This window comes from Rhinatrema bivittatum, chromosome 12, assembly GCF_901001135.1.
Source record: "Rhinatrema bivittatum chromosome 12, aRhiBiv1.1, whole genome shotgun sequence".
Taxonomy (NCBI): Eukaryota; Metazoa; Chordata; class Amphibia; order Gymnophiona; family Rhinatrematidae; genus Rhinatrema; species Rhinatrema bivittatum.
The window spans coordinates 8,562,078-8,573,843 of NC_042626.1; the positions used below are offsets into that span (position 1 = coordinate 8,562,078).

The 11,766-nt window shown below is 43.1% G+C and overlaps 1 long non-coding RNA gene across 1 annotated transcript; it reads right to left on the reverse strand.

Moving 5' to 3' along the window:
* Window positions 1-4,750: 4,750 nt before the first annotated feature.
* LOC115074624 lies at window positions 4,751-11,328 on the reverse strand. Its single transcript, XR_003852299.1, has 3 exons — window positions 10,582-11,328; window positions 6,471-6,614; window positions 4,751-4,892 (listed from the first exon to the last, which is right to left on the reverse strand). It is a non-coding gene; the product is annotated as an uncharacterized LOC115074624 (long non-coding RNA).
* Window positions 11,329-11,766: the final 438 nt, after the last annotated feature.

Below are 11,766 nucleotides of genomic sequence, written 5' to 3' on the forward strand. Positions count from 1 at the left end.
TTATAAAGGAAAAAAAGAAGAAAAAAAAGCATCTACAGGGCACTCAGAATGAACATTACACCAGTCAGTTGCTTAAAAAAACATCAAAGAAAGATTAAAATTAATGCTTACTGCATAGGGAGGGCAATTTGCAAAAGGTTTTTGCATGGGTAAGCAAAAGTGCACCTTCTGGTAACTTCCCTCTCCTTCCCCCAGGGGCGAGAGAATGTTCTTTACATCAGCTGGCCTGCAAACTCATTTTCATAAGGAAACTCCCCGCGGAGCTTCCCCTTGAAAATGCAGGCTGGTGCTCACACTGCGGGTATGAAGCACCCGTGTACTCTGTGCCTACACTGAAGCAGGTGCACAGTCCGTGCCCGAAAGTGCACGCAAGATGAAATCCCCTGCATGTACTCACCTGTGCCCGCCCCCCTGAATCCGCTAGAAAATAGGTGCAGGGTGTTTATAGGATCTATCAGTGGGGGGGGGGGGGAGTCACATTCCATTTGTACTTGGGTAAACACGTATCTGCCTCGTAAAAACTTTTGAATATTGCCCTCCCCCCAGCTCTCGTGACTGTCTCGGGCCTCGGATATGAAGAAGAGACCTGCTCACGCACATCCATCATCTCTGGATCCTTCTTCTGTAATCTCCGGAAGCTCCCAGAGGTTCTGCGACAGGACCTATGAGGCTCTACACTCCCTCCAGGTCATCCCACTACATTGTTACACATAAAAGTGAGCATCCGGATAAATTCTCGTGTCCTTACATGTCATCAATTTTTTAAAAGGTGATATATTTCATACATATTGTAGCTTGATTTCAGACAGATGGAGGAGGTTTGTGCGAAGGCATAGCAATAAGGATCATCTTCCCTGGCGTTGACCAAAAAAAGATAAGTGGAATTGAATCCTTTGATACATATGTTCTGAATCATTTTTTTTTTTTAGACAGAACTTTTATTTGCATTTTAAAAAATATAAAAAATGAGCTAAGAGTGGATTCCACATACTAAATGATGAGACTCGGGTGCTACATGAAGTCAAAGCCTCTTCCATCATAGGTGCATTGACTCTGCGACATAGGTGATTGATGTTGTAGGAAATCTAGCTACAATGTGTGCGAAATATATCGCTTCTTTTAAAATTGATGGCATAGAGGGAAACAGACATTTCTAGTGCCCCTCGTTTTTTTCTATAGCAAAGTCGAGCTATCACAGCCCTCAGAGAATCCAGATGTCTTTCTGGGTGTATAAAATCCCTCTTTCAAACTGTGTGTGGTGGTTGGGTCTCCCCCCTCGTTCTCCCTTTCCTGAATCCTTCCCATTGCCAGAACATATGAACTTGTTTATCCAGAGAGACTAATTGAAGGACACATTCCTGCTTGTGCTATCATGAGTGCCTCCCAATGCCATTCATTACTCCATCGGACTTGGCCTACTCTTCTCCGACTATTACGTAACGCTCAACACCGAAGACTAATGCACCATTTGTTCTCAATTAAGGAGACTAGTTTCAAAATACACATTTTCTTTTAATACACACCAGACCACTTTACTTTTTAAGTCGTTTTGTTGTGGTGTTGGGGGTTCCTTCCCCAAGCATAAAATGCTGCCTTAGTTTAGGCCTGAAGACCCAGTGACAGCAATGTCTGCCGTCAGGCAAATCTGGGTTTAATTCCAGATCCAGCCTCTGGTTACCAATCTGACAGGGGCACAGGAGGAAAGGCTCACAGCCCTCTCACGCACCCCCCCCCCCCCCCCCCCCCCACACACACACACACACACTGCTGAAGGTGGAAGTAGGATTCGGGCTGCATCAGCAGTCTGGGGCCTACAGAGGAACTGTCATTATGGGGGAGGAGGAGTAGTGATCACTATTTAATTCCCATCCCACCTTCAGATGGCTTGGTCGTAAACCACAGGTTCCAGCTGGTTTGGAAGCTCAGACACACACACACACACACACACACACACAAAAAGAGTTGATACTTTTGAGTCTATCAGAAATGTAATCTGACCAGGGACAATATGGACCAGCACCAAAACCTGAGACATGTCACTAATATTGTATGTTCTGTAACTATTATTTTGTAATTTTCTCCTTTTTATGTTAATTATTCCGTATATTACTTTCACAACACATAGAATACTGTCATGCCAATAAAGTGATCTGAATCTCTCTCCCTCCAGCCTCATCTCATCCAGTTGTACAACAGGATGATCAGTGTAACTCCCTAAGCTTGAGCTGAGCTAGACTAAAGGTTTTCTCTCATTTTGTATCTATGGGAAAAATGCTGCCTACACAGAGCCCTAAGTCAGAAAGGGTCACCACATCCCCAGCGAGCAGGGTCACGGAGACCCCTAGCTATGCGTTGCCTGCGCTTTGTTCGTTTCTCTGATGTCCTAAAAATTAGAGCGCGCAGGAGAGTCACACTTAATGCACACGCCATAGGCTTTTACTGACATTGTCCTGTTTTGTATTTAAAAATAAGGATTTTTCCTTTGTTATGTATGATTATAATCTTGATGTGATCCCGTTCCCTAAGAAATATCCAATGTAATATTGAATATATGTATATTTGAATTTTTATTTGCTTGATTGTAATTAAAATTCATAAATAAAAGATTTTAAAAAAACCCAAAAAACCCCATTTCATTTCTGGTTTCAACCCCCAGAAAAAGAAACCAAGATAAAAGTAACACAAAGCCCCAGAGATTTCCACTCCCAGAAAAAGGAGATTCAGTCTTTCAGAATAAAACATTAAAAGGTGAATTTTCAAAGAGGTGCGCTATTTTACAGACAAGTAAGAGAAAAGGGGCAGGACCAACATTATGCGAATAAGTTGCTATTTTATAACCTGGGATGTTACCGGCTGTGAGGATAAAACTCTTTAGAGCCAAATACTGACTGGGTGAGGGATCTGGGTAAACTGGGGGGGGGGTCTTGATGACCTAGAGACAGACTGGGCAAACTGGTGGACTAATTGGTAAAAGCAGTCATTTCTTTCATGCCCACGCTATAAAATTTGATGACTTAACATGCGTAAAATCTGACAAATGATATGGAAAATACGTGAGTTAAACTTCCCCCGTGTAACTGATTAAAATTAGGGACACAAATACGCGCACTTAGCAGATAAGAACATAAGAAAATGCCATACTGGGTCAGACCAAGGCTCCCATCAAGCCCAGCATCCTGTTTCCAACAGTGGCCAATCCAGACCATAAGAACCTGGCAAGTATCCAAAAACTAAGTCTATTCCATGTTATTGTTGCTAGCAATAGTAGTGGTTATTATCTAAGTCAACTTAATTAATAGCAGGTAATGCACTTCTCCTCCAAGAATTTATCCAATCCTTTTTTAAACCCAGCTATACTAACTGCACTAACCACATCCTCTGGCAACAAATTCCAGAGTTTAATTGTGCGTTGAGTGAAAAAGAACTTTCTCCGATTAGTTTTAAATGTGCCCCATGCTAACTTCATGGAGTGCCCCCTAGTCTTTCTACTATCCGAAAGAGTAAATAACCGATTCACATCTACCCATTCTAGACCTCTCATGATTTTAAACATCTCTATCATATCCCCCCTCAGTCGTCTCTTCTCCAAGCTGAACAGCCCTAACCTCTTCAGCCATTTGTCCAGACAAATTTTTAATGATCTGGCTAAGCAGAGGCAAAGCCAGTGGCAAATCTAGATCTTGCTGATTTTATTATTTTATCTCTATTTTGTTTTATTTGTCCTGATATATATGATTATATATGTTTTTTGTAAACTGCCTCGGACTTCGGCATCTGGCGTTATATAAGTGCATTAAGAAAGGAAAAGATAAACGATGCTTAGCTGGATAAGTCTTAAAAAGCGCTACTTAGCCAGATAAGTAAGACAGCTACTTATTCAGCTAGTTTATTCAATCTGATAAACAGCTGAATAAGTAGCATTTTTTGAGACATTTCTGTCTTTTGCAGCCACTTCACTTGATAAGTCGAAACTTATCTAGCTATGTTTAACATGCATGCCGCATATCTTTTAGATATGCAAACATATTATTGGGTAGATTTATATATAGGGGCAGATTTTCATAGGGGTACGCGCGTAAGATACTTGGGGCAGGTACCCCCAAAAACCTGCCCCAAGTTCCCCCTGTGCGTGCCGAGCCTATGTTGAATAGGCACGCGCAAGCCCTGGGATGCGCGTAAGTCCCGGGGCTTTCCTGGGGAGGTGTGTAGGGGGCTTCATTCGGGGGCATGGCCATGGGCGTGGTTCCGGCCCAGGAGCATTTTGGGGGTGTGGCCGAGGCCTCCAAAACAGCTCCCGGGCCGGGGAAATTGCGCACCGGCCGTCTGGCTGGCAGGCGTAACTTTTAAAACAAAGGTAGGGGGGTTTAGATAGGGCTGGGGAGGTGGGTTAGGTTAGGGGAAGGGAGGGGAAGGTGCAGGGGGATGGAAGGAAAGTTCCCTCCAAGGCCGCTCCGATTTTAGATTTCGGAGCGGCCTCGGAGGGAACGGAGGCAGGCTGCGGGGCTCGGTGCGCACAGGCTGCCGAATTTGGGCAGCCTTGCGCGCGCCGACCCTGGATTTTAAAGGCTACGCACGTATCTATTATAATCCGGCATACTTTTGTTTGCGCCTGGTGCGTACTTTTATAAAATCTACCCCATATTTTATATAGTGTGAGCACATATGCATGCACGATGCAAAATGCATGTGCACGCGTGTCCATATAGCTGCATATATGGGCATGTTTGTTCCTATTTTAAAATTACCCCCTAACGGCGAGACCGGTCCAGGACATTTTCTCTCAGCAGCGCCATCTGTGGACGTCAGAAGAAAAGCGCTGAGATTGCTTGTTACAGCTAGAAGCCTTGCAAGGTGCTCGATGCATGGCAGCTTCCCTTTACAATCTGGTCCTCCTGGAAAAAACGAAAGTACTTTCTTCAGTTCTGACTTTAAAGATTAAAGTCTGTAAAACAAAAGCCCGGCTCCACACAGTTTTTGGTTTTTCTATGCAAGGCATCTCAAACGAGAAATCACCCAAGAGACAAAACAAGATCAGATTATTTGCAAATCACCCAAGAGACAAAACAAGATCAGATCATTTGCGCCAACAGATATTTACAAACCATTCTTGTAGGAAAATGTTAAACCAGATTAGTATATTTTCTGCAGGGAGCTATTTATTTATGGGGGCAAGGGGGAAGGGATTGGTGAACTCTGGTCCTTGAGTGCTGCAAATGGGTCTGGTTTCCGGGGTGGATCTTGGACCAATGGTATCCAGTTATATCCCATGGAGATTCTTGGACATGTATAATTTCTTAAACATGCATATAAAACGCTGCATAGTTAGGGCTGCCAACCGGCTTCAGGTTTTCCAGACAGACTGATCCAGGCCTGCTTTTACCCCTAGGCCTATATGGACCTCTCTCAGGGAAATCAGTAGGGACACCAGAACTATAATCTATGCAGGCAGTAGGTAAAACCAGGATTGGATCAACCTTTCCTGAAAATCTGGAGTCAGTAGGTAACCTTATGCATATTGCTGTCAGAACTGGAAGCATATCAAATGATTTACGACTAAACTGGAGAAACAAGAATGATAAGATAACCAAGAAAAAAATCTGTATATAACAGTTTTAAAAAATTATTCTTTTTCCATACTTAGAAAACCATCTATTTACTTCTCAATGCATTCTGAAATTGTAGTCCCCAAAGCACCTCAAAGGTATACTTAACGCATAAGAAGCAAACATATTTCAGTGGAAAGGACATTCTAGAATAATACATTATAGGTCATGATATGAAACTCGGTGAGGGTAGTCTCAGGAGGAACACTAGAAAATCTTTTTTCATGGAAAGGGTGGTGGATACATGGAATAGGGGAGTTGCAGAAGGCGAAACAGAATTCTAAAAGACATAGGATAAGCAAGAGAGGAACGATCCCTAATTGCAAGGAAGTGAGGGGAAAGTCAAAATGGGGTCCATGGTATTCCAAAAGGAAGCGTTGGGAAGACTGGATGGGCCTTCCAATTCTCATCTTCCATCATGTTCTCTGTTTCAGATGACTACAAAACCCATGATGTGCTGAGACAGAATTAAAAAATAACATAGAAAGAAGGTCAGATCAAGGTGTCTTCCAATAGCCCAAATGACTTGGGAGCAAGAAGTTCACTCTACATTAGATGGCATGGGGGATTTAGAAGGCCTATCTACATTAGATGGCATGGGGGATTTAGAAGGCCTATCTACATTAGATGGCATGGGGGATTTAGAATGCCTATCTACGTTAGATGGCATGGGGGATTTAGATGCCTATCTACGTTAGATGGCATGGGGGATTTAGAATGCCTATCTACATTAGATGGCATGGGGGATTTAGAATGCCTCGCTGCTATGATGAGAATGCGATATAGTATGCTGGCACATTTCTAGCTATGTGCATGCTTTTTGATGTGTGTGGGATAGAGTAGCCAAGATTTAAAAAAAATACATACCCATCTGGTAGATCTCATTCACAGTAGGGTTGTAACAACACATCGTAGCCTGTCAGGTCACTGCCGCAACGTTTACATGGATCTGTGCTCCGACATGGGATATTCCAGAAACAGGAGTGCTTGGAATGTTGAAAAATGAGGTGACTTTATTGGCAGAAAAAAAAAAGAAAATTTATAGCAGAAGGGAAGCATCAAAATCCTAAATTATCTGTATCCTGCTCCAGTGTACAGCCCCTTTTGTACGGAGACCTTGTTTGACATACAGGTATGAATGATATGACCATAAGGCTGAGGAGCTATGAGCCAAGTCTGCTAGACTGGAAGGCTCAAACTGTGTTCTCCTTGCTCATGACTTCATTAGAACAGGACCAACAGATGGTCAATGTCATAGGGCAGAAAGAACACAGATTAAGCTTCATAATCTACTGTCAACAAGCAGGAATCGAGAGAGAGTGAGTGAGTGGTGATGCCTAAGCAGCAAAACCCTGCACTACATGATCTGAATATCACAGAGCAAGAACACATATGCAACACAAAAGTTCTCATCTATACTAAATGGCTTTTTATAAAAAGGTAAACTATGCTAAAAGGAGATCTGAGGCATCACCTACAGTTTATTTAACTACAGAATTTAGACTAAATCAAACAAAGCAATTCAGTGGATTACTACATCCCCAGCTCTGTTAAAGTAGTTCCAGTTAAGTATTCATTCCATGTGTAAAATTTTAGGCACCCATATGCAGAGAGGGTTTTCTTTGAAAATACATTTTTAAAATGCTCAGTGACTGAAGAATTTATACACCAGAATATCAAAGAAAAATGATTTGGAAGGCCAAGGAAATGCTGGAGAAGGCGTCTTCCCATGACTTTTATGAGAACTGCTCTTGGAGATCTATAGAGCTTGAAAACTAGGGAATGTTACACATTAAAATGTTATGTTGCATAGAGAGAGGCATAGCTAGTACAAAAACGGAGGAGATAATGCCTCTATAGATGCTGTTGGTGAGACCTCACCTGGAGTATTGTGCCCTGTTCTGCAGGCCAAAAGGATATAAACAGGAAAGAGGCAGTACAGAGAAGAGCTACACCAAACGCCTTATGAGATAAGGACTTAAATATGTATACCCTAGGAGAGAAGGGTATACAATTTCATTGAGTGCCTGGTAAAATTTCTTGACCATGCTGATCCACTGCTTAAACTGATCAGCTTGAATCTGTAGGGTCTTCACCTCATGGTCCAGCTTCCTCTGGTTCAAGACATTCAAAAACCTCGAATGTATAAAGTGCACAAGAAGCATTTTTCAGAGAAAAGAATGATCTAGAACAAGAGACAGACCCAAGAGTAACATGAGAAAATATTTCTTCATGGAAATGGTGGTTGATGTATGGAATGGCCTCCCGGGGTGGTAGTGGAGACAAAAACAGTACTGGAATTGCCCGGGATAAGCACAGAGGAGTCCTAGTTAGGAAGAAGCTAAGGGAAAGTCAGCAGTATTGCAACAGGAAGGAATTTTATGGATGGTCCTTATGGTCCTGACCTGTTGTCAGATTCTGTCAGATTTTAAAAGCGTTGCTCGCGCAAAAATGCCCACACACGTGCATATGTGGGCCTCATGGAAGCAACACGGATTTTAAAAAGCCACAAATTATACGTGTATGTAGCTGTGCATGCGCGAGAATAAGGGGGTGGAAAAAGGGCAGGACATGGGTATTCCAGGGTGGGGCCAAGACTTAAACGCATAACTCCGAATTTTACAAGCGAAACCGCAGCGCACGTATATGAGATGTCCGTGTAAATTTACTGCTATCCTGATGAGGAGGAAGTTGTAGATCTCGAGTTTTAGGGTTTCTGGGCAGCAAGCAGAGGGGTAAATTTTAAAAGCCCTGCGCGCGTAAATCCAGCCGGATTTACGCGTGCAGGGGACTTGCGCGCCGGCGCGCCTATGTTGCATAGGCCGCCAGCACGCGCAAAGCCCCGGGATGCGCGTAAGTCCCGGGGCTTTGCTTGGGGGGGGGGGGGGGGCGTGTCGGGGGCCGCGTGGCCGAGGCCTCCGAAGCAGCCCCTGGGCCGGGGAATGGCGAGCCGGCAGCCGGCGCGCGCAAGTTACACCTGCCTTGGGCAGGCGTAACTTGTCCAACAAAGGTAGGGGGGTGGAAAAAAAAGTTCCCTTCAAGGTCGAGCGGCCTTGAAGGGAACGGGGAAAGCCACACGGCAGCGCGCGCATGTTATAAAATTGGACGTAGATTTGTTCGTGCCAGGTTGTGCGAACAAATCTACGCCCGTGCGTATGTTTTAAGATCTGCCCCAGAGTGAAGAACCAGAGGGGTCTGAAAGACCTCACTATTAACTGGACAAACTGGTGGAGTAATTGGAAAACTGGGAATGTTCCTCATGTGAGCGTGTTTTAAAACTCACTGACATAGCATTTAGAAGCCGACATGGTCCTATTGAAGAAACAGGCGCGCTAGCTGTGCTCAAGTAACCTCTTAAGCTTAGGAGCATACTTATGTGCGGTTGATGCATTTTAAAACATGCATACACAAATGCACTCATGATTAAAAATGTTAGTGTATCTCCACTCATGCGCCGATATGCGCATGTATGACGCACACACACTCGTTTTAAAATTAGCGACCTTGTGTTTAAAACATTCCCCTTTTGCCACTTTTTCTTCTTTTCTCAAACATACAGATATATAAAATACAAGTTTAGCTTAATTGAACTGCCTGGGCGCCAGTGGGAATGTGTTAAATTTAATGTCTAAGGGAAGGTGTGTAAATGAATCACTCTCCATCAGCTATCACACTAGCTAGCGTTACTAAGCAAACCTGAAAAAAGTGACACTGTTCAATGACATCACACACACTCTCACACTCCATCATCATACTTTTAGTTAGGCGATCAAGCCTCACCCACACCACTGGTCACCTCTTCAATCTCACAGCCCTTACTCCATGTCCCAGCCCCTAAGAACATAAGAAGATGCCATACTGGGTCAGACCAAGGGTCCATCAAGCCCAGCATCCTGTTTCCAACAGAGGCCAATCCAGGCCATAAGAACCTGGCAAGTACCCAAAAACTAAGTCTAGTCCATGTAACTGTTGCTAGTAATAGCAGTGGCTATTCTTTAAGTCAACTTAATTAATAGCAGGAAATGGACTTCTCCAAGAACTTATCCAAACCTTTTTTAAAACACAGCTACACTAACTGCACTAATCACATTCCCTGGCAACAAATTCCAGAGTTTAATTGTGCGTTGAGTGAAAAAGAATTTTCTCCGATTAGTTTTAAATGTGCCACATGCTAACTTCATGGAGTGCCCCCTAGTCTTTCTATTATCCGAAAGAGTAAATAACTGATTAACATTTACCCGTTCTAGACCTCTCATGATTTTAAACACCTCTATCATATCCCCCCTCAGCCGTCTCTTCTCCAAGCTGAAAAGTCCTAACCTCTTTAGTCTTTGCTCATAGGGGAGTTGTTCCATTCCCCTTATCATTTTGGTTGCCCTTCTCTGTACCTTCTCCATCACAACTATACCTTTTTTGAGATGTGGCGACCAGAATTGTACACAGTATTCAATGTGTGGTCTCACCATGGAGCGATACAGAGGCATTATGACATTTTTCATTTTATTCACCATTCCCTTTCTAAATTATTTATTTATTTATTTGTTTGTTTTTAAATACCGACATTCGATCGAAATATCACATCGGTTTACATGTAACTGAACATAAATAAGGCAGAAGCTGCTTATTTTACATTGTAACATTGTAACTTAAATAATAATTTAGAAAGCATTCTGTTTGCTTTTTTGACTGCCGCAGCACACTGAACCGATTACAATGTGTTATCCACTATGACGCCTAGATCTCTTTCTTGGGTTGTAGCTCCTAATATGGAACCCAACATTGTGTAATTATAGCATGGGTTATTTTTCCCTATATGCATCACCTTGCACTTATCCACATTAAATTTCATCTGCCATTTGGATGCCCAATTTTCCAGTCTCACAAGGTCTTCCTGCAATGTATCACAATTTAGCCCCTTCTCACTTCAAGAACTAAAGCAAAGTTATACTTATTTCCGGGTTCAAAGTGTTACACCAACCTTTGTGTCCATTCTTCCTTCCGGTCATTGTCCCTCCTGATTCCATTTCAGTCGCCATTCAAATCCCCTACAGGTTATGCACCTGTCTAGGTAGATGCAGGAGATCTTGATGGAGGACTGGCTCTCACTTTATGACTTTACTGTACTTGCATCTTGGTGTAGAACATAAAATAGAAAAAATATCTATCATCCTGTTTTCTTCCTCTCTGCCCTTAAGAGTGAATGTTGCTCAGCTTGTGCTTCTAGTAGAAACAGTGTTTAAGAAAGGTTTGTACATGAAGAGTGAGGTGAAATCTTCTAAAGTGTCAAAGTTCAATCAAGGATGGAACTGCAGGTAACTTCACGCAGGTGGCCACAGACAGAGTCAGCGGCTTCACCCCAGGGGAGCCGAAGAGCAAGGAAGCAGCGCGTTGGCTGGAGAAGAGACAGAAATGTCAGTGAGATGAAATAAAACCCCCACCCCCCCGTGCCAGAATTTATGGATCGAGTTTTTAGGAGGGCCGAACTTTCTTAGTACAAAACGGTAAAGCAAAGAGAGAGAGGTCACAGCTCCATGAACATGCAGGGAAGCAGCAACTTGGCAAGTCTTCAGTAACTGTGGATGCTTGCAGATGAAAGCTTTATTGGGCATGGGCCATCATGGCCAGGGTCTAGTGCTTTATCTGCTCATTACAGCACACCTTGGGTGCACTGTGGAGCACACGGCCAAAGGCCAAGAGACTGAAACACCATCAGAAGTGCTACTGTGTCCTATTAAAACTCATTTGTGTCTACCTGTGTATGGAGAAGGGCAACCAAACTGATAGAGGAGACAGAACGAGTCCCCTATGAGGAAAGGCTAAAGAGGATAGGGCTCTTCAGCTTGGAGAAGAGATGGCTGAGGGGAGATACGAAATAATGAGTGAAGTGGAAAAGGTGAACATGAATTGGTTGTTTACTCTTTCCAAAAAGTACAAAGTCTAGGGGACACACAATAAAGTTACTAAGTTGTATATTTGAAACAAATAAGGGAAAATATTTTTTTTACTCAACGCATAATTAAGCTCTGGAATTTGTTGCTAGAGGATGTGGGGAAAGCTATCAGTGTAGCTGCATTTAAAAAAGGTTTGTACAAGTTCCTGGAGGCAAAGTCCATTAACCATTATTAAGGTAGAGTTGCAGAAATCCACTGCTTATTCTTGGGAT